Source organism: Acomys russatus, chromosome 3 (genome assembly GCF_903995435.1).
Source record: "Acomys russatus chromosome 3, mAcoRus1.1, whole genome shotgun sequence".
In the NCBI taxonomy this organism is placed as follows: Eukaryota; Metazoa; Chordata; class Mammalia; order Rodentia; family Muridae; genus Acomys; species Acomys russatus.
Genome location: NC_067139.1, coordinates 17,349,278 through 17,371,185, shown reverse-complemented (window position 1 = coordinate 17,371,185; position 21,908 = coordinate 17,349,278). Strand labels below are relative to the sequence as shown.

Genomic DNA, 21,908 nt, shown 5'->3' with positions numbered 1-21,908 from the left:
CAACTGACATTTCACCAAAGCTAGCTTTAGGAAGGCAGACAGCCCCAAAATATACGGTTTCTCTTTTTGTAGCATGGCTTGGTATTATTATTATTATTATTATTATTATTATTATTATTATTATTATTATTATTATTATTACAGGCTGGCCTATTTGTATTACACCTCGCCATGCTTGCGGTCTGAGGCATGTTGACTAGCAATACAGATTGACATATGTATGTGCACATGTTTGAGTTACAACTGGCCTCTTGCCAGCTCTGTGACACTGAGCATGTTCTGTAGACACTTTCAGTGTACTCTCCTGTGAGGTTAGTACTATTGACCTCACCGAGTTGTTGTGTGCTACAGTTTGCACAGGGCTTGGTATAGAAGTCACAAAGCTCAGTTAAAGAAGACAACACACTTCACATGTGTGCAGCCTGGACACAGGAGCTCACACAAGCCCTCCCTACCACTTAACTCTGCCCTCAGCCCAGCTTCCACTCTCAGCAGCCACTGAGCCATTTCCCAGCTGTGTGCACCTTCTCTGGGTCCTGATGTCTTTCCCGCACAAAGCCCCACATCTACTTTCCTGGAAAGTAAAACATTTCTCCTTCCATGTCTTTTCAAGTCTTCTTGTTTTCTGTGGGTGGAAGTTGCCACGTTTCTGAGGCACCTGGGCTCATCTTTGGACGTCTTGATACTGCGCTGCCATGCTGCACTCTTTTTCATGCCACCATTACACCCTATCAGACATTGTTACAGAATATGACTTCTTGAGATGTTACTTTTCATCCCTACTGGAGTGATGGCAAAATGGTTAGTTTGCCATACCATCATGCAAGGATGTATACAAGAGTTGCCATCAGATACCATGAAGAAGGAGAAAGGAGTTTCATCAGGAATGAGCTGCTCTGTGGGGCCAAGAGCATACACACGTGTGTGAATATGTACATACTGTGTGATGGGACCCTGCTATCTGACATGCATATAAATCAAGTGACATGGGCTTGAGAGACATGAGATGAGGCAGAAGCCCATTGTTTTACTGGGCACATACTACTAAATAGCCCTTAGGAACCAGGCAGTGCACATCTAGGCCAAACCTGGTGCAGATTGTTTCTAGACGTCATCAGCTCTGAAATTATGACAATTACTATTGTCAGCCTAACAAAGGGAACAGAAGGGGGCCTTCTGGTGTCCAGAACCTTGTCTTTTCAAATAACACAGGGCTGCTCCCGACTCCCACTGAGAAGGTTCCACTCCCGACTCTTTACTCTCAATCTATGGTCCCAGAGAGCTGTCACGAGTCTCAAGCCCAGGAGGCCAGTTACTACTGTAGTATTATATTCTAATGACATTTGTTGGGAATAAATGGAAGGCTTGCAAGTCAAGAGGCACAGCTTTGAATCTGGCCAACAAAATAAGAAATCTCTGCTGTTCCTCGTGTTCTGTCAGGCCTGTGCTATCTGGAGCTTACAAGTCAAAGGATAGGATCCCACCACACACTGTTCACTTCATGCTCTTATATGCTGAGTCATAGCATAGTCCATAAAATAAAGATTTACAGCACGTGGGTGCAGAGTTCATTTCTTGATTCCAGGGTCCTTTCTATTCACATCCATATCCCTGGGGTCCACTCAATAGCTATGTGACACTAATCATTTCAATTTTTCCTTGTCTCAGTTCTTGTATCATCACATTGGTATAAAAACACCAATTTTGTCAAATTATTTGGGGGAAGGAGTCCGTAAGACAATGTGCCTATAAACAAGGGCTTGATGCATGGCGCAGACATACAGCAGCCACGTTGACTCCTGGTCCCGCTTCTTGGTTATCCCCAGTTTGGCCATTTTCTCCCCCTGAGATGGCTTTTGAAATCCTTCAAAACCAGATTCAAGTATTTTTCTATCATATCCTTCAATGAGATAAGCCCATTTCCATCTGTGTACTGTTTATCTATAGTTTTTAGGTATAATTTCTTATTTCAAATTTTAGAAGTCATGAGTACGGCCGGTCAGACTATTTGGATAACTTGGGTTTGCATATCTTTTTCCAAGATCTCCAAAGAGAATACACTAGAGTGAATTTTAATACTTTCTCTGAAGATAAAATCAAATTTGTAGTCTGACACGCCCTGACTATCTTCATTCATCATCAGCAATAAGAAACCAGTTGTTCTAGGAGCCTTCTGTCCTCTTGAGAAGATGGCACTGTGATTCTCCTCAGTCAACATTTGATAACTTTTCCTCTTGCAGTGGCCCTCACACACTGGAAAGTGTTCTTAACAACAGCAGTAAGGCATTGACTCAGTTCTGGTGTCCTTTCTAGACTCAACCTGGAAAGAATAAGCCAATTTAGATAGTGTGCTTCATAGGTTCTACTTTGTCAGTTATTATTTTGTGATGATGAAAAAAAAAAAGGCCATTCACCATAAACTGGAATCTCACTTCTCAAACAGCAGCCCATGCCAGCCAGGCAGCGTTGGTGTGACCAAGGGACTTGTCCCAGGCACAAGCTCTCAGGCCCACCCATGTGCTGCTTGCTGGGTGACTGCTCACATTTGAGGAGCACCAGAATATTAATTACCTCCTCCAATTGAAAAATGAAAAGTTAACTGATTTTTTTCCATGAAAACTGCTAAATGTGATACTGGTACAGTTGTACATATATGCTTAGCTAGGCAATAGATGCATGCATATTTACACACACACACACACACACACACACACACACACCAAGTATATGTGTGTTTATAGTGGTGTGTGTGCGTGCGTGCTCCCAAGGCTCTCTCAGGCTAGTCTTTGAGAACTCGGCAATATCCTTTCTTGAACATTTTAAGAGCATATTTTCCTTGATAAAATAAATATGTCTATTAATAGATGTTTCCATTAGATTTCCCAGGCAGACAAAACACAGAACTTGTCTCTTAGCCAGTCAGATAAGCTGGGGTGAGGGGACATGTGAATGGCAGCACACTGCCTTCCCTGGAAGGGTCACATTCATCCCCAGGGAGGTGATCTGGACATCAAGTTCTTTACCCATTTGCAAGGCCGCTATTGTGTGACAGGACAGCAACAGACTGTGCATCATGGAAATTCCTTGGTCTGCCCTTGTCAACAAGGCAGCAGGTGGTTTAACTGAAAGCCATGCGTGTGCTGAGTAAAAGAAGAGGCTGCAAGATTCTCCGGTTGTCACCAAGTTACTTCTGCCAGGTACTCGCTGGCAAGGTCTGTAAATGAAAGTGCTTATGGCAGGGAGTCGCTGGATCTCACGGACTTTTGTCGATGCTAAGGTTAGGCTCACAGTTCCCAAGGTCATATGGGAAGGTCAGTAGGGTCTGGACTTATGGCTCCATCTGGGCTTTGTAACTTGTGTTAGATAAGCAATCTTGATGTCTGTGCACTTCAAGACACTCTGATATTTGTACAGGAGGGGAGCTACTTGAAGTAAGCACCCATTGGGATAAATATACAGGCTCCTAGGTCCCACAAGAACCGTTTAGCAGAAACTTCTAGAGAGTCCATGTGTCTAATAACACTAAAGTTCTGATAAGTGTGGTTAGCACTCTTTCTGTGTAGCCACTGGGTCACTATCCATATCTCGTTCTTTTTCCCTTTGTACTTGTGGCTGTGACTAAAAAGATACCATGTTACTTCCAGGGATTCTTTTAGGCTATTAAAAAACCATTACATTTTAAAAGATTGCCCTCTTTCTGGGCTGGCTACTCATGAACCCTGCCTCTTACATTTAAGTTAGGCTTGTGGATCCTTACGTTTCCTGGCAGAGGGAAGCTGGGAACAAAGACCTCTGAGATAGCTTTGTTCTGAGTGGATGCTACAGGCCTATGAGAAGACTAATTACTGACTTTCCTCTTCCTTCTATGGCTTGCTTGGTTTCTGTGGGCTTGGCTTACGGGGACTGTGGCACGGACAGTTGTCAGGACTGTAGTTTTCATGCACACTTTCCCTCTATCACTGTGATGTTTCCTTTTTCTGATTTGGTGGGCATGGATTCAGGACCCCACTTGTGCTTCAGCACATTGCAGCCCGTGTCTCCTCCCTTTGTGTGAGCTACAGCAACACTGGAATAAACGATGGGCTTGTGATTAAAATTTTTCCTTATCTCATTGGCCATCGAGTGAGAAAGCTTGGAAGAAGGAAGTTAACAGTTAGCTGAGATAGCAAAAGAATATAGATGACAGAAGTCTTGAATGAAGACTAGAGAATGCCTTTGCTCTACGTGAAAGCAGGTAGAAGGCATCTTCCTGAAAGCATCTTCCTGAATAATCATAAAGCAGTCTATCTTTCTGACATCTACTTAAGAACTGATTAAACTGCAACTCCACAGCATTAGCTTAACTCACATCTGAAAATAGATTTAGAGAGCAGACAGGGACAGAGGTTAAGGAAGGCTTCGTGTCTGGGAGGAAGAGCCAAGACTACATGGAGGAAAGCCCAAAGTTTACGCAACATGGTCACTCCCAGGAGAACTGAGACACCAGCCCAGTCCCTTTGGCCTTTCTTGCAAGACACTCTAGATTTTCAGTTTTAGCCGTAGTAGAAGATTACAGTCTCCAGAGATGTTGATCCAACACTTTTCTCGGGCTCATCAGCTTTTCAGGCCTCAGGTCTGGCTTAGCAGACATAGCATTCTCAACACCATTTCAGAGCTGGCTGATAAACTCTGTGAATATCAGGACCTTATTAGGCAGACCCTGTGTCCGCATGTGGGGTCAAGTGTCAAGGTCGCAGGCCCTCTAAGACTCTGCTCAAGCTGATTCAAAGGCTTCATTAAGTGCTTCCTGTGTGCCCAGATAGCCACAACCTGCTGAGGAGGTAGTGACAGAATTGCCTGTGTCTACCGTGAGCAGCTGTGGAACCTATATATTCTTCGGCTTTCTGTGTAGATTGCAATGCACAAGGTAATGCCTTTGCTCTCATCTTGACTTCTGTGGAAGACAAACAGAAACTGTGCACAGAATGGTTACCCCCGTGTCCTGTATCAAGTCATCACTCAGCAAATGCTAGCTAAAAATAATTACTAATACTCTAGAAAATTGTTACTTTGTTGAGGTTCAAATGACTGGTTACATAAATCAGGACAAAAACAAGACCAAGAAAATTTGAGTATGGGTTTTGGATCCTGTAACCCTCCAAGTGTGTCCTGTAATCCTGCAAGTGTGGCTTGTACCCCTCGAGGTGTGTCCTGTACCTCGCCAGGTATGTCCTGTAACCTGCAAAGTGTGTCCCACAAGTGCAGAATAGGCTGGACCAAGTTGACTTCTGAGACAGCTAGGAGCATGTGTGTGTGTGTGTGTGTGTGTGTGTGTGTGTGTGTGTGTGTGTGTGTGTGTGTGTGTTCATTTATGTTCTGTAACCTGAAATGCTTAGAGTTCTCATCTGTTGGCCTAAGCACTGTGTTCAGGATAGCATTGTGACTATCAGTTTTTTAATAATTACCTTTCTCTTGTACCTAGTTCATTTTCTTTACCAATATCCTCAGAAAACCAACTTCAGAGCCAACTCTCTATGTCCTTTTGGAATAAAAGGTAAATGAAATATATGTTTTAGTTGAAATGCTCTCCCTACCATAAGCCAGTGTGTTGATCAGGGATGATAGTGTATGCCTTTAGTGCCAGCACTGAGGAGGCAAGGCAGGTGGATCTCTGTGAGTTTGAGTCAAGCCTGACCTATATAGTGAGTTCCAGGACAGCAGGGCTGTGTGGATATACCCTGTTTCAGTCCCCACCCCTCCAAAAACCATATGTTAAAGATGCTTGCTCCTGCTGCAGAGGTGTGTGTGTGTGTGTGTGTGTGTGTGTGTGTGTGTGTGTGTGTGTGTGTGTAAGAGATACACAGAGAGACAGATTTACAAACGGTGGTAGATCTGTAGAAGGTGGGGCCAGCTTGACACTGTGGGAAGTGGTGTGTCTTTAGGACTGGGGCCTGTAGATGGCATTCAGAGCATTTGGGGACATGTCTTTTGAAGGGGTAGAGTGGCTCTAGCTTCTTATTTCTAGTTTCACGTCTATGACCATTTTGCTCTGCTGCACATTTCCACCGTGGTGTACTATGTCAACCACAGACCCCCAAATAACAGGACCGATCTCTTGTGTCTTGGAACCTTAAAAACTACAAGCCTGATGCAAACATCTCTTTCCAAGTTGATTGTCTTGAGTATGAATAATAATGAAGAGCTATAACACAGCATAGACAGCTGCGGTCATAGGTAGGGACATTAATTTACTTCATGAGGATTTACCAGATGTTGGGTGGATAAGCGAAGGTTGGATACAGTGGTGAATAAAAGCACCAGCCTATGCATGGCCCATCCTCACCTGTGATAGAGAAGGTTGCCAAGGGTTAAGGGTTGAGTAGGCTCAGGAAGAGTACACAGAAGGGGGATTAACCTAAACTGTATGATTAGAATGGCTTCTTGAACAAGTAGAGTTGCAGCTGGCCCTGAAGGATGGCCAGGTTGAGCCAGGGTGGCCTAGAGAAGGTACCCCATGAAGGCTCAGTAGGGAGTTACAGAGGATAGGGCAGAGATCAATGGTGGTTGGGGACAGTCACAGCTGGGGCCAGTGGTTGGGGACTTTTTTTCAGACCTGCCTTACTGGAGTCTCCAGAGAGTGAGACACCAAGCTGAGACAGTTTCCATTCTTCAGGCAGGGCCCATAGCCTGTAATATTCTTCCCATATTTTAGTTACCGTTAAAAGTTAATTCTGGCAACCCCATCGCTCATTCCTGGGACCTATTTGAAATAAAATTATACGTGGTGCCATTTCCCTTCCCTCTGAAATTCCTATTGCTGTATTTTTAGTACATTTGGGGGGAGTAAAAAGCATCACTTACTTCTAGTTTTCCACACAACCTCTTCTGATGACTACCTTCTTTTAAAGGTTTTTTTTTTTTTTTTTTTTTTTTTTTTTTTTTCTCAAAGGCTATGAAGCCTGAATTAACTTCTCTGTGAGAAAAGGTCTTTTGTGGTTTATAAATTTTAATGCAGGGTACTAACTGCCAGGATATTCTTGGACCACAACCAGGGCTTTAAGCAGCCTCCTGGAGCAGCTGAAACGAGGCCAGCCTGACCTGCATCTGGACATAAGGCCCTTTTATCCTTCACATTCAAAGGCAGGAGACCTCCTGGTTTCAACCTGAGGACACTGAGACTTTCCTTTTAAAATCCATTTCCTGGAAATAGGTCTTTGCTGTGCGGATGGATAATTTTTCACTTCATAGTTTGTTAAGGTGCATAAAGTCTACGTTTTTCCTCTTACAAATAGTGGGAGAATCAAGGAGTGGGAGTCCAAGATGAGGCTCTTCTCTGTATCAAACTGCACAAACCATTGCTGCCCTGGATTTTTAAATCCATCATTAGCAACAGAGGATTCCTACATGGCCCTATTCATTCACTATTTCTCTTCAGACACTGAACTTTTTGATTAAAGGTGCCGAGTAAGAGACCGTTGCCTGAAAATTACTCTCTTAAGTGGACCCCTGAGCCTTTAACCACACAGGGATCTGCTCTGCTCCCATGGTTATTTGGACGCTCTTAATAAACGTGGCAATAAAAAAAAAAAAAACTGTTTTTTTTTTTTTTTTGAGACTTGTGCCTGTCTTGTGCTTTATGCATCTCCAATACCAGGAAATTCTCTCAGACTAGAGAGTGACTCGAAGTCAGCCAAGTGCAGTTTTACAAAATTTAAAAAGAAGCTCCCTCTGGGGCCAGAGATTGACAAGGACATCCTTCTACGTGCACTGTAGACTCACTTCTTGGCCAGCTGACATTCTCTTTCTTGGGCTTAGCCATGGGAGCACAAGCTGGCTCACAGAAGATTTGACTCTCCAAAGAGCAGCTGTGTTCAGTGTGTGATCCATGCGCTACGGGTGGCCAGGCCATCTCTAGACACATCACCAGTGCTTTGCTCTTAGCCAGTTGCCCATTGCCTGTCACTGGGCTGCTAACACTGTTTGGTCAGCAGGATGGCTGGCGGGGCTTGGGTAAAGCAGTGCTTTAGGGAGAAAACCCTGCATTCAAATAGCAGCAGCTGTGTTTCTGGGTGGAGGTGTTATGAGCTTTTGAACTCAGTGGTTCTGCTGGGGGGAAAAACAAGTTAAGTGATCCTTTGTGGTTAGTTGCTTCTGAGATATATCATAACAGTGTTCTCCGTTGCTTGTCAAAAACTCACTCCCAATGATCTCAATGTGTAAACGCTAAACAAAGCTCCTAAAAAGGAGCCTTCTAGAAAAAAAAAGTGACCTTTTCCTCCTTCAAACTGAGGGTCAGGCTTACATAAGCACGTTTGAAGAACCGAGTTCTATGTGAGCACAGATGGTGGACATTAACAGGAAGTGGGGACACCCTGGGAACTATTGCATTGCAAGTAGGAACAGCAGGCAGCAAAGACTTCATTGTTGTACTGGGCACTGGGGTTGCAAAGCAAGGAGGCAGCAATACAAGGTAAAAGGACCCAAGGCCCAATGCTGCTGAACACAGTTAATGTTCTCCATTTCTTTCTAGTGGTTTTTGGGGTTGGACCATGGAACATTCAGTCCAAGCAAAATTGAGGTCTCAGGGAGTCTACTCACTGGGAGTAGAGTTGACAAGGGCTTTGAAAACCAAGAGAAAGCGCATGTGAAGTTGCATGATTTCCACATCAGGGAGAAGCCTGCCAGGTCCTTAGGAATTTTTTGGTTGCTGTGGCAACTAGAACAGAAGTCCATTCTGTGGACCTCCAGCTGGTTCTCAGCCTCAGCGATCTCTGGAGTACTCATGCCTAGGAAGCCAGTGGAGAAAGCAGGAAGAGAGTGGTCTCAGATAGGAAAGATTGCAGAGGCCACAGGCAGATGGCCTGAAACAGGACCTTGCTGAAGACAAGCAAGGGAAGGCAGATGGGCTTAGGCCACAGGGCACTGATGAAAGAACTTTCAACTTGCAAAGGCCAGGCATTACCAGCGTGTTTTGTTTCGTTTCAAAGCTCTTTCTTTGGATAATAAATAAAGGATAAGTTAAATAAAAGATTTAAAGTGGACCCTTCAGAGGGGTCTATTCTGCAGAAAATAGCCGGGTTTCTCGCCCCTGCTGTATCCACCATGAAAAATACTCAAAAGCAAAGTGTAATGCAATGGAACTTGCTGCTCAAATGGTCATTTTGTTTTTGCATGGCTAGAGAAAGAACCCACGGCTTTCAAGGGTTAGGCAAGTGCTTTACCACCGAACCATACTCTCCAGTCCTTAAAACTGCAGTTAAAAAAAAAAAAATATCTATCAGTTCTGCCACTTAGCAGTCTATGGCCTCAGATACATTATTTAACCTTTCAAGTGTATTAGTATGTATGAGGGAGAGAGGCAGACATTAAATAAGGACTGTCAGGACCAGAGTAAGCCCTTCATAAATGACAGCTATTAATAGTGATCGCAATGACATAAGAGCTAGCCACATCCTTTTAAAAATACATCAAGCCTCCCCGACCTATGGCATAGAAGTCTATGATCTTCATGTTCAGAGATATAACTGGCAGTTCTTAAGTGTTCTGAAAGTTTAAATCACCAGTTTTGAAAAAGAGAATTTTTACTTATTCTTCGAGACTTTCTTCCTTTTTTTTTTTTAAATCATATTCTTTTCCTTTCCCTAATTCCTCCTGGATTCTCTCCCACCTCTCTACCCACCAGAATTCAGATTCTCTCTAAAATATGGCATGCTTCATAAATTTGGGTGTCATTCTTGCATATGGGCCATGCTAATCTTCTGAGTATCATTTCAAGTTTAGTATATGTGCTGCTGAAGTGAGCACAGAATCACTGGCTTTTTCTTCTCTGGGAAAGAATGCTATCCCTAGCAGCCAACATCCGTCTCTCCTACCTGAGGGTAGGTGGGCTTGGAAAGTGACACTGTCTTGGGTCTCCTGTTCTGCAGTTGGCATCAGCCCTCTTTGTCCACTGTTCATTCTTTCTACTCTTCTCAACATCCATTTAATTCTAAATATGTGTGAGGCTTTCCAGAGTCCTGTGCTTTCCTCAAAGACAGAATCTTAAAGTAGTGGAAATGTCCTGTGCTTGAAGGGGCAGTTGCTCGGTTTTGTTGGAGGGAACTGTCTTCGAGTTTTACTTAATAGAGGCCATTCTTTCTCAGGCCGACTGGCCAAGAGAACAGAATGTAAGTGCCTGGTGCTTTTTGGGCTCCACCCTCGCTGCTGCCTGCACCTCTGCTCCCTGCACAGAGGCCTTCTTCGCAAGGACCACCCTTTTAGATCGCACCCCGAGATGTCCCCAATTTAAGTGCATTAGCTACCACAAAATGGGTCTTTCCTGCTGTGAGGTAATCACGCCATGTGGAGGCATTTACTTGGTAATTTATTGAGCCGGGAGTCGTGTTCGGTTAATTGTGGACAGAGCTGACAATTAGGGGGCTACTTCCGTTTGCGGTTCCTTTGAGCCACTTCAACTTTTCTCTGTGCTTCCTCATCTTTGGTAAGAACCCAGCAACTCTGGCCATGGCCTTTGTCTCCTCTGCATGTGAGTAGTTTTCTCAAGGGCGGAAAGGAGAGCATGCCAGAGTTTGAATCTACTTAAGCAAGTGCCTAACACTGAAGGTCTGGTTTCATGCCGACTGCCTGCTTGCCTATTAAGAACTTTAAAAACCGTTTCTTGGGAGAAATGGATACGTCTTTGTGTGCCCAGATCCCCTTTCTCTCTTCACCACCTACGCCACCTTCTCTGCTTTTTATTACATTTGTCTGACCTGAAACGTTTTACCCGCAGACACTCTGTCATCAGGGAGTCTCAATACTACTTTTGGACTTTTCTTTTTTTTTAATATGTGAGAAGGATTTATTTTCAATTAAAAAAAAAACTTGTACAGTGAATCTCTAACTGCCAGCAAGTATTCATGACCATACCATCAATACTCCCCGGAGATGGAGTTCTAACCAGACACGAATATCGCTGGATTCTCTTCTTGTTATCTCCTCCTGCTTTATTTCACATCCATTGAAAAACAACTATGTAATTAAAGGACACCTTGATGGAAAATTCAATAGGTTGTAGGAATAACAGAAATATTTGTATTATCATTTTGAGATTATAATTACATAATTTTCCCATTCTTTTCCCTCTCCAAACCCTCCCATGTACCACTCCTATTTTTTTTACATTTTTTATTAATTTATTCATATTACATTTAGATTGTTAGCCCTTCCCCTGTTTCCTCCCATTCTTCCCTCCCTCCCACTTCCCCCCTTCTCCCCTCCCTTGTGTCTGTGATTGAGGGAGACCTCCTCCCCCTATATATGCTCTTAGAATATCAAGTCTCTTCTTGGTAACTTGCTATCCTTACTCTGAGTGCCACCAGGCCTCCCCATCCAGGGGACGTGGTCAGAAAACGAGCACAAGAGTTTGTGTGAGACTTTTCATACGCACTGCATATTTTCTAAACATCTCTGATGTATAGCCGAGCTTTTTTTTTTTTTTTTTTTTTAACAGGTATTCTGACACTCCTGCCCATGTGAGGTATTTGGTAGTATGTATATCTGATAAGGTGATAAGTAAGCCAAGAGAAAGAAAGAGACGGCACCTTGGTATAGCCTGCTTCTTGGGAGACCTCACCGCCCTCCCCCTCCCAAGTCAATATTTTAAAGATAAGCAACAAGGAATTTTCAATTTGTGTATAAAATCAGGCCTTCCAAATACTGAGATAATTCTATTCTGGATTAAGCTTGTGAAGTAAGACATTTGTGGCTAGATATTCACCTGTCAGGCGTATCATAAGAGGCCAAGTGCTCACTACACATGCAAGGCTTCTGATCTATAGAATTATTTGAAATACTGAATTCAGATAAACTCTGGATTCAGATTCCATGCTCTGCCAAACATATAAAGATATTTAAAAACGCTGTGCTCAACAAGATTTAACTTAAAAGGGAAGTTCAGCATCTTACCTACAGCTTACTCTCCACAGTTTCATTATGCTTGAATTTTGCATTTCTTATGTTATTGGAATATGAGGCTCTCCACATATTACCAGTAAGACATTTGATAATCCTCTCCTTGTGTGGTGTGAGATTTTTAAAAATCCTGCTTAGAACATTAGACTAGGTAGGTCTCCACTGTTAACTCCACCGTTACAGAACAGATTCCTCAAGATACCCAATAAATGATAAGCGTTGGAGCAGGCCCAAGTGCCTTTTAAGCAACCGATTAAAAAGAAAACAAGGAAGAAACTCAGAGTATTAATTTCTTGGCTGTTAGCCAAATATCACGATAATAGTATGTGAGATCACTAGCCCGCAGGAGGAAAGGGTTTCCTGGGTCTCAGGTTTTGAGATTTCAGCCTATGATTGGGATAACTCAGCACTTTTAGGTCCCTGGTAGAGTGGTAGCCCTTCATGGTAGGAGTGTACAGCAAGCCAAACCGCCTACCCCATAGTAAGTAAAAGAGAGGCATGAAGGGTTGAATGTGCCACAATCCCCTTCCAGAACATACCTGTCACTGTCTTCCCACTAGGCCCTCCATCTTAAAGGCTCTACTGCTTCCCAGAGGTGCGCCACACAGGAAACCAAGGCTATAGCTCTTCACATCCCAACTATGGCACATGTCCTTTTCTAAACAATTTCCCCATGTCTTTCACTTACCCTTCATAGATCATACCTTAAGCATGGGCTGATAAAACTACCTTTCTACATGAATTAGGTCTTGATTTCTCCTCAGTGGGATCAAAATCACAAGTGCCATTTTATAGCTCTCGTAGATTAGACCCTGTAGGGTCCCTGCATAGTCCATCTGAGGCAGATGCTGGATAGACAGAAACGTCACTTTTGGTTACATAAAGAGGGCAATGTCAGCTTCAAAGTGCTCTGTCTTAGAGCCAGAGTGGAAGGTGGCACAACTGACCATAGGTGTGATACTTCCATGAATGTTAGAAACCTAATGAAGGCCATCTGTCCAGCCAGAGAGGACCAGAGCCGGAAGGATGCGCAGCCTGGCCATCTCCCCCTAAGCTCTCAATGAATGTCAAAAGGCCAAGTCATGAGTTTCTGAGAATCTCTGACTGGACCATGAATGAAAGAAAAAAAAAAAAAAAAAAAAAAAAAAAAAAAAAAAAAAAAAACAGGCCCAGCACTGCCAGTAAGGGTAGGGGAGCCTCGTGGTGACTCAGGGCACAGGAGGCTGGCCACCTAGCTATTGTGAGAAACCTTTGCACATTCTGCACTTCGAAATATTTGATTTCTGGATTTCTTGACCAGATTTGTTTCAAATTAGAGCTGTAAAGTGAACTTTTCCCATGTTCTTCGAGGATGGGAAATAGAAGAAATGTGTCTCAAATCTTACACAACAGCTTTAACAATTGTTGGCGTTCACAAGGCTTTTTATAAATCAAGGAAAGGGTCTGCAGAGATGCCTCCGTGGTTAAGAGCATTTGTTGTTCTTGCAGGGGTTCCGGGTTCAGTTCCTGAATCCTACACAGTGACCCAGTTGTAGCTCCAGTTCCAGGGGGTCCAACACGCTCTTCTAACTTCTGTGGGCACCAGGTGTACAAGCAGTATACACATATACACATAAGACACTTCCATCTTCAGTAAAATAGTAAAATGAAGTTCAAGAAATACAAACATAAGACGCTTCCTTCTTATTGAAGAAATGCTAATTATTTTTTTATTTATTTTATTTTATTTTATTTTATTTTATTTTTGGTTTTTCGAGACAGGGTTAGCCGGGCGTGGTGGCGCACGCCTTTAATCCCAGCACTCGGGAGGCAGAGGCAGGTGGATCGATGTGAGTTCGAGGCCAGCCTGGTCTACAAAGTGTAGTCCAGGATGGCCAAGGCTACACAGAGAAACCCTGTCTCGAAAAAAAAAAAAAAAAAAAAAAAAAGAGACAGGGTTTCTCTATGTAGCCTTGGTTGTCCTGGACTCGCTTTGTAGACCAGGCTGGCCTCGAACTCACAGCGATCCGCCTGCCTCTGCCTCCCGAGTGCTGGGATTAAAGGCGTGTGCCACCACGCCTGGCTTAAATGCTAATTATTTAGATGATGTAGCAGTGACTGTCATGCTGAAGTTAGGATAATACATTTTAACTGTGCTATTAAGTGTTTACTATTGTTATATCTGATATGCAGTATGATATATTTATTATATATTTGTGTGATCTGTAGACTCATGAAGCTCCCCAAAGTTTTTGTGAGACCAGCAGTCCACATCCTCCCCCATCCCTTCTTCACCAGAGGAGAACACTTTCATTTAACTGATGCTTCTGGTACTTGCCTCTGTGTATCCAAATAGTATGTGTTTGTTTCTTTGCTTTTCATACTTAAGTTTTTAAGAAACGACTTACTTAAAACAGGAGAGAAGAATTATATCTCTCCTGTCTTCTACCTCTAACACATAACACACACACACACACACACATAGGCGCACATGCGTGCACGGTTTATTTGTTGTCTTTCTTGATCCAGTTCTCCCGACATGGTACTATTACAACTTTTGTTAAGTAAAAATTAAGTGCTTCTGGGAAATCCTACTCATGGCTGATTGCAAAGTAGAATATTATCCTTCTTTTTAAAAATTTTTTATTAATTTATTCTTGTTACATCTCAATGGTTATCCCATCCCTTGTATCCTCCCATTCTTCCCTCCTTCCCATTTTCCCCTTATTCCCCTCCCCTATGACTGTTCCTGAGGGGGATTTCTTCCCCCTGTATATGCTCATAGGGTATCAAGTCTCTTCTTGGTAGCCTGCTGTCCTTCCTCTGAATATTATTCTTCTATTCCTTGCTTAACTGGCCCCTGCCCCCACAAGAGTTATTGGTTGCCTTGATTGTATTTTTTTTTTTTTGATTAGGAAAAATTATCATTAGTTCAAAACTGGACTATATATATTCATTATCTAAATCATTCCTACCCACATTCAGATGCATTAGATAATCTACAAATCTTAAGGTCTTGGAAAAAAAATTCTCTAAATCAGTTCTGGTCAGTCTTGACTTTAGCATACTGTGCCCAAATGCAATGCACAGCTGATGTGCTAGTAAGCTGTTTCCTATGGTGGATAGCCTCTGCTCCTCCCCCCAGCATTGAAGACAAATAGTCATGCTTACAAATTGGTGGTTAACACAGGTAAGAGAAAACACTAGTGTTTATAACCGGAATAAAATGTGAATAGAAAAACCAACTAGGTCTTCCAATTACAAATGCTGCCTGACGATGTGAACCTGATCTTTCACTCACTTGACCCACAGTTTGAAAATTTCCCAATAGACTTCCCATCTGCTTGAGCTTGAAATTCTTTGGGTTTGTTCTTATGAAAACAGTGGCAATACAAATTGTGGAAGGTTGGGTGTCATTTACAACTAATAAACTAGTCAGCACAGGTAAGCAGCACAAGGCTAGAAGATGCTGAGTATTCTCATGGCCAGCCAATACTGACTTGTTGGCACTGTCCGTTCTCTTCTGTAGTTGGAGAGAATGGTACTGTGTATTTTGTTGATTTTAAACTGATCATTTTCCTGGGGCATTGTCACCCCCTTTTGATTCCTTCAGGACTGTTAAGGAACATGGAGGCAACCTACATCTCTGCATCCCAGGCCACAGTGTTTGTGTTCGCTTTTCCCACAGCTGCCCATTGTCTTTCCTTCTTTTCTTCCCTTCCACTTCCCTTCTCTTCCTGCTTTCTCTTCCATTCCAGATAAGCCTCCAGTGTGCTTGCTGTATGTGTAAAGCTGCTGGGCATGCTTTTCCCCATGTGTGGGTGGGTGTAACTCAGGAATGTAGCCTGAGATTTAGCTGCGTGTCCTGCCCTTTGAAGAGTCTTTTTGTGAAGAATGTTTGCTGCCTTTTCCTGGGAAGCCAGGAAACTTTTGTTCAAAGCCAGCCATGGCAGCGAGAGGGTGTCAGAAGGGTGAAAGAGCACTGTGTTATGGGTTAGAAACTGCCCTTTGAAAGTTACCACCTGGCTGACCAACTATCACCCCCACCGCCCTGCCCCCACTGCTTCTTAATGTAAGAAGAAGAAACATTCAAAGACTCCCTCATAATGGCATTAGTGCTTTTGCTATTTTGTATTGAAGAAATTAAATAATGACAAATGGATATTTTTATTCACCAGTCTTTCAATAAATGTGGCTTTTTACTAACCACACAGGCATAAAACAATGGAAGAACCCAGCAATCACACATGTGGAGCATCAGCTGGGGATTTTAAGCATCTTCTAACGAAGTCTTAACTATGGCAGATAAAACATGGAAAAATGTAAGCCCCATGACAAAGAATTCCAGGGGTGCTAGTTAAAACGTTAGTTTAGGGCCTAAATCTTTGAATTATTTCCCCACGGGTCAAAAGTAGCTGCCAGGCTCCTGTTGCCATACGGCTCTTCCAGCAGCTTGAAAAAGGATGGACGATAGACAGCAGACAGTTCTCTCTGGGAGCCTTTTTAATCTTTTATGCTTCTTCTATCCCCTTAGCCCCATCTGCAATGGAACCTGAAGGACACAGCTTCATGGATGTCTGTGTGGATGGAAGATGGGGGAGGGTATTGGAGAGATTCCCACCAGCCTTTGACTTGTCTAATTGTCAGACAATGCTGGGATACATCTAGATCTATGTGCATAGCAGAGTCTCGGTATGTGGGTTGGGGATGACAAGATCCCTCAGATCCACAAGAACACTCCATAGCTTTGGGAGACATCTTGAGGTATTGGGCTTAAGGTACTTCTCAGAGCAGGTAGCCAAAGGTATCAGTGAGAGACACTAAATATGAAGTCGGAAGATGTGGGTCTAAGTCCCAGCTCCTCGGCTGTCAAGCTGCTTGTCTTCTTAGCAGCTTTTTCCTCCAAGAGAAGAGAAACACACACAAGATGTTTCCTATCTGAAAAACCCGGGGTCAGAAGTGGTGCATATCTTGAAATCTTTGCATTGCACAGTGACATATCTTGGAGATGGGACTGAAGTCTAACGAAATCCGTGTATGATGTATATGCACTTTGTACACATGTACTGACTGTCACCTTGTATAGTGGTTTTAGTATGTCATGTGAGGCTGGCTGAGTGTGGTGTTTTTACTTGTAGTATTCTATGGCATTCCAGAAATTACATATTTTGGATCACTCTGGATTTTAGATGCAGGCTTACAATAAGGTCTGCCTATAGCTGCCGCCCCCCGCCCCCGCCCCCGGCTATGGATGGGAATGTCTTAATTCAGAGTCACATCTGTTTTCAGTCAATAAGACCTCCAAGTTGAGTAGCCCAAGACTGCAGTCTAACTTCCAATCTGCGAGGGAGGGCATATGACCTGCAAGAACTGTACCTCTGAATCCCACTTAGTAGGTACTAGGGGTATAAGGTCACAGGTCCTCTCTCAGCCACAAACACCCACAGCAGGTGTCAATTAGATTTCAGAGGTGTGAGGCAGTCTGTGCCCTGGAGGTCTGCTTGGGGATTGGCCTTATAGTTCAGGGTTTTCACTTTTTATACTAGCTCATTTACAGATGTTTGATCAGGTGTGAACTTCTACCAAGAAGACTGTAAAAAAGAAATGTAACACGTGAGCCTAAAATGCCTTACGAAGGGTCAGACTTTACAGGAATTACCGCTGGACTTTTAAAATACGAACAAAGTTGCTTTCTTTTTCATTTCCTTGTGCTGCTCTTGGAAGAAAGGTTCAGAAGTTCACAGTGGCCTCACTGGTTGCTGTCCTAGGGCCACCTTTGCCCCCATCTTTCCTTCTTCTTCATCTTGCAATTGCCCGATGGCCTTGATCGTCGGTCTGACTCTCCTTTCCGGTCCAAGCCTCAGGAATTGAGAACCTGGCAGAAGAGATCCCTTCCTGTCTCTCACCGTTAGTGACCTCAGAGATCTGTAGGGAGCTTACCATGTGCTGACCCTATTCTGTGTGCCCATGTAGTCACCCACTAAGCAATTATGAAAACCACCAGGCATAGAAAGTTGAGGCAAAGGAAAACTTAATAGCTTGCTTAAGATTGTTTAGCTAAGAAAAATCATGTCGGCATTTGAACCTAAGGTCTTAGTTAATTTTAATAAATGTGTCAGTTTCCCCTAAAAGGTCTCACTCTGTAGACCAGGCTACCCTTGAACTCATAGTAATTCTGCTACCTCAGCTCCTTAAATGCTGGGTTTACAGGTGATTTACCATGCCCACCTATTTTCAGCATCTTTCAGGGCACAGTTCAGGCTATAAGTGCGTTCATATGCTGCGCCCATTACTCTCAGTCCTTTCCAGACACCCACTGACACCAGCATCCCCAGAACTCCTCATTGTCATAGACCGAAAGCACACCATTAAACACCCGTTACCTTCCTAGCCCTTGGCAAACCTTGCAATGTTCTCGATCTTATGATCATGTCTATTCCAAGTTCTCCCATAAGTGCAATCATATATACTGTTTATCCTTTTTTTTAATTGATGGATTTCACTGAGAATAATGTTCTTCAGGTTTGTCTGTGTAGAAGTGTGTTAGAATGCCCCTTTTTAATGTTGCTGATCATTACATTGTAAGTGCTTACTACATGCCGTTTACTTATTCCTCTGTCCCTACTTGGCTGGGTCCCACCTTGTAGCTGTTGTGAGTAGAGTTTCTGTGGACACTCATGTGCATCAGGTCCCATGTGATGGCCAGTTTTATGTCAACTTGACTCGAGCTAGAGTCGTTTTGAAAGAGAGGACCTCAGTAGAGAAAATGCCCCCACCAGAATGGCCTCTGGGCAAGCCCGTGGTACATGATGTGTGACTGATGACTGATGTGTGTATGTGTGTGTGTGTGTGTGTGACTCACTGTGGGCATACCACCCCCTGGACTAGTGGTCCTGGGGGCTATAAGAAGTCAGGCTGGGCAGCCATAAAGAGAAAGCCAGTAATCATCATTTCTTCATGTCTTCTGTTTTTAGTTTCTGCCTCCGGGTTACTGCTCTATCTTCCTTTGATGGTGGACTATGATGCCGAAGTATAAGCAAAGCCTTTAGCCATGGGGTTTCATCACAGAGATAAAACTCTAAGATTCCATGCTTTCCATTCTTGTGTGGATAGACCCAGAAGTCCCAGAAGTACAGTTGCTGGATCACATGGTGGTGCTATGCTCCCTCGTTTGAGGGACTTCAGATGTCTTATCCAGCACAATGCTATTTTACATACCTGTTAGCACTGCACAAAATATTCCAGTTTTTCTACTTCCTTAGTAATGTCCAAATTTTGGCAATAGTCCCTGTTGTAGAACACACCTCTCCTTGGTTGGGTATGAATTATTTTTCACACAAGGAGAAAGTCATTCTTAATCATGACTTTAGAGGGGGAGTGACCACAACTTATGCTTTAAAGAGGAAAAAAATTTAAATCTAGATCCCCTACTGAATGACAACTCAGGACACATTTGACAGCTTCTGCTGAGGGCTAAAAGTGGGGTGTGACCTTTAACAGGTACTGGTTGCACCGCCAGCCCATGCTGTTCCTTCATGACCTCCCCCAGGAGAGTCTGGGCTGTGAAATCCTGTCATGACTCCTTGGGTGGGGAATGTGCTGCCTGACATATCACTAGGGGCAGCTTTCTGTGGCTGTTATGTAAAAAGGAGAGTGTTTTTCCACGTGTAAGGGTCAAGCATGGACACTCCTCCAATTTCAGCAGAGGTGACAAAGGCCAACACTGAGTTCCATACATGGAGAACCTTCTATTTTAGCAGTAGAGAGAAAGAGAGTCAGTGTACTGCTATGTTTGTGTGGACCTTGAAAATGCCTGGTCTAGAGAAGATGAAATTGAGTTAGCATTTCTTTGTTTTTCTTTTTCTACAGACACTTTTACATATGTCACAGTACATTATTCTCACAGTTTTGTGGGATATATGCAGTAGACAGAGGTAGCTATTGTCTACGTCTTCCTTAAGGGCACGTGGTTGTTCAGAAGACATGGGACCAGAGCCTGTGTGTTATTCAGCTTTCCAATACTGTGTCAAAATACTTGAGACATTAGCTTATGAGGAAGAGAAGTTTATTTTGGTTCATGAATGCAGAGGTTTCAGTCTTTGGTTGGTTGGTTTCATTGCTTTTGGGCCTGTGGCAAGGCACAATGTCATGGTGGAAAGTATATAGTAGCTTGTGCACCTATGGTGGCAAGGAAGTAATGAAAAGAAGGAGGCTGAGGTCCCAACACACAACCACAATGACCTAACTTCCTCCCACTAGGCTTTACCTCCTAAAGGTCCCACCATCTCCCAGCGCCATTTGGCTGGTGTCCAGACTTTGTACACACAGGTCTGCGAGTAATGTTCATTCAGACTTCAATATCTGGCATCCAGCTCCAGTCAGTCTTTGGGTTTGACAGATATGATCCCATGGAGTGAACGCTTGATGGATTTTGGGTAGCTTCTCCTGTTCTAGACTCTTCTGGGCTTGTGGCAGGCTACTCTGTTGAGTGGTACAGAGAGTGTTCACCGGTGTCTCATTGTACTGAAGCATAGGAGCTCAGCTCTGTGAAGACAGGCGTTTCTCAAGGATCTTCTTAACCACCGAACTCCCCTGAAAACCATTAATGCTTAATTTGGCTGATTCTGTTTTAAACTAAACAAATTTAGCTTAAATTTGTATATTTTGGTGCATGGATGAGAGAGAGAGAGAGAGAGAGAGAGAGAGAGAGAGAGAGAGAGAGAGAGAGAGAGAGAGAGAGAGAGAGAGAGAGAGAGAGAGAGAGAGAGAGAGAGAGAGAGAGAGATGTGTGAATTTGCATGGGCACACATGAATAAATGTGCATGCAGAGGTCAGAGGTCCATCTTCAGCACTGTCCCTCAGAAGTCATCTATCTTGTTTTTTGAGACAAGGTCTCTCAGTTATCTAGAGCTTACTGACTACGTTGGCTGGCCAGCAGGCCCAAGGACCTGCCTCTTTCTTTGCTTTTCCAGCAGTAAGATTACAAGTGCATACCGCTATATTCAACTTTCTAAAAAAATATTTATTTATTTTAATGGCAAAGAGTGGGGGTGCATTGCACATCAACAGTGTATGGTGAAAGTTAGAGCACAGCTTGTAGGAGCTTGTTCTCTCCTTCTACCACATTGGTTTCAGTCAGACTCAGGTTGTCAGCCTCCACAGCAAGCTTTTTTACCTGCTGAACAAGTTCCGTTACCTCCTAACAGTGCCAAGTTGAAGACCAAAGCTCTAACACACAGCCTGTGGAGAATATTCCAGATCCAAACGACAGCAACAAGGCAATTAGAGTATAAGATATTGCTGTTAAGGTGTCATTTTTCTTTTTGATACTCAGAGTTCAAAAGCCTTGGGTTTCGGGATATGACTCATTAGGTAAGAGCACTTTCTGGGCAAGTGTGAGCACCTGAGTTCACATTCCCAGCACTCTTGTAAAAAGCTCTGTGTGGCCTCCCATGAGCATTGTGTGGCATGGAGAAAGGGACATTGCTGGGGCTACCAGCTGCCAGCATAGCTCCAAGTTCATTGAAAGACCTTGTCTCAAAAGAGTACGGTGGAAACCACAAGATAGCCAAAATCGCCTGACCTCCATGTACACACAGGTGTGCACACCCACATGTAACACACACACACACACACACACACACACACACACACACACACACACACGCACACACATTTGTTTTAGAGGAATAAAGATACAGTTTGAAACGATTGGTGTAGAGTTGAAGGCAAGATGAGTTTACCAGGAAGAGTGAGAACAAATGTTCTCAGCACTCATTGATGCCAAGAAGGGCTAGTAGGGGAGAGGACTGTCGGGGTGTCATGATGGCCAGGGTAGAGAGAATTGTCAAAAAGGACAAGTGATGGGCATCGCAAGCAGGAGGCAGGCCACAGCAGCCATGGTGGTGAACTGGTCCAAGCATCTTCTATGAGAACAGCCACAATCTTGGCTTTAGTAACTGCGCAGTGTGTAAAGGTGGCAGGTGTGTGTGTGTGTG

The 21,908-nt window shown here is 43.5% G+C and overlaps 1 protein-coding gene and 1 non-coding gene across 2 annotated transcripts in view; one reads left to right on the top strand and one right to left on the bottom strand.

Moving 5' to 3' along the window:
• Mylk4 (myosin light chain kinase family member 4) overlaps positions 1-21,908 on the top strand; it is a 71,650-nt gene that overhangs the window by 15,361 nt on the left and 34,381 nt on the right. The window lies entirely within an intron of this gene.
• On the bottom strand, positions 9,677-9,783 carry LOC127187331 (U6 spliceosomal RNA). The gene has a single exon (XR_007830476.1). It is a non-coding gene; the product is annotated as a U6 spliceosomal RNA (small nuclear RNA).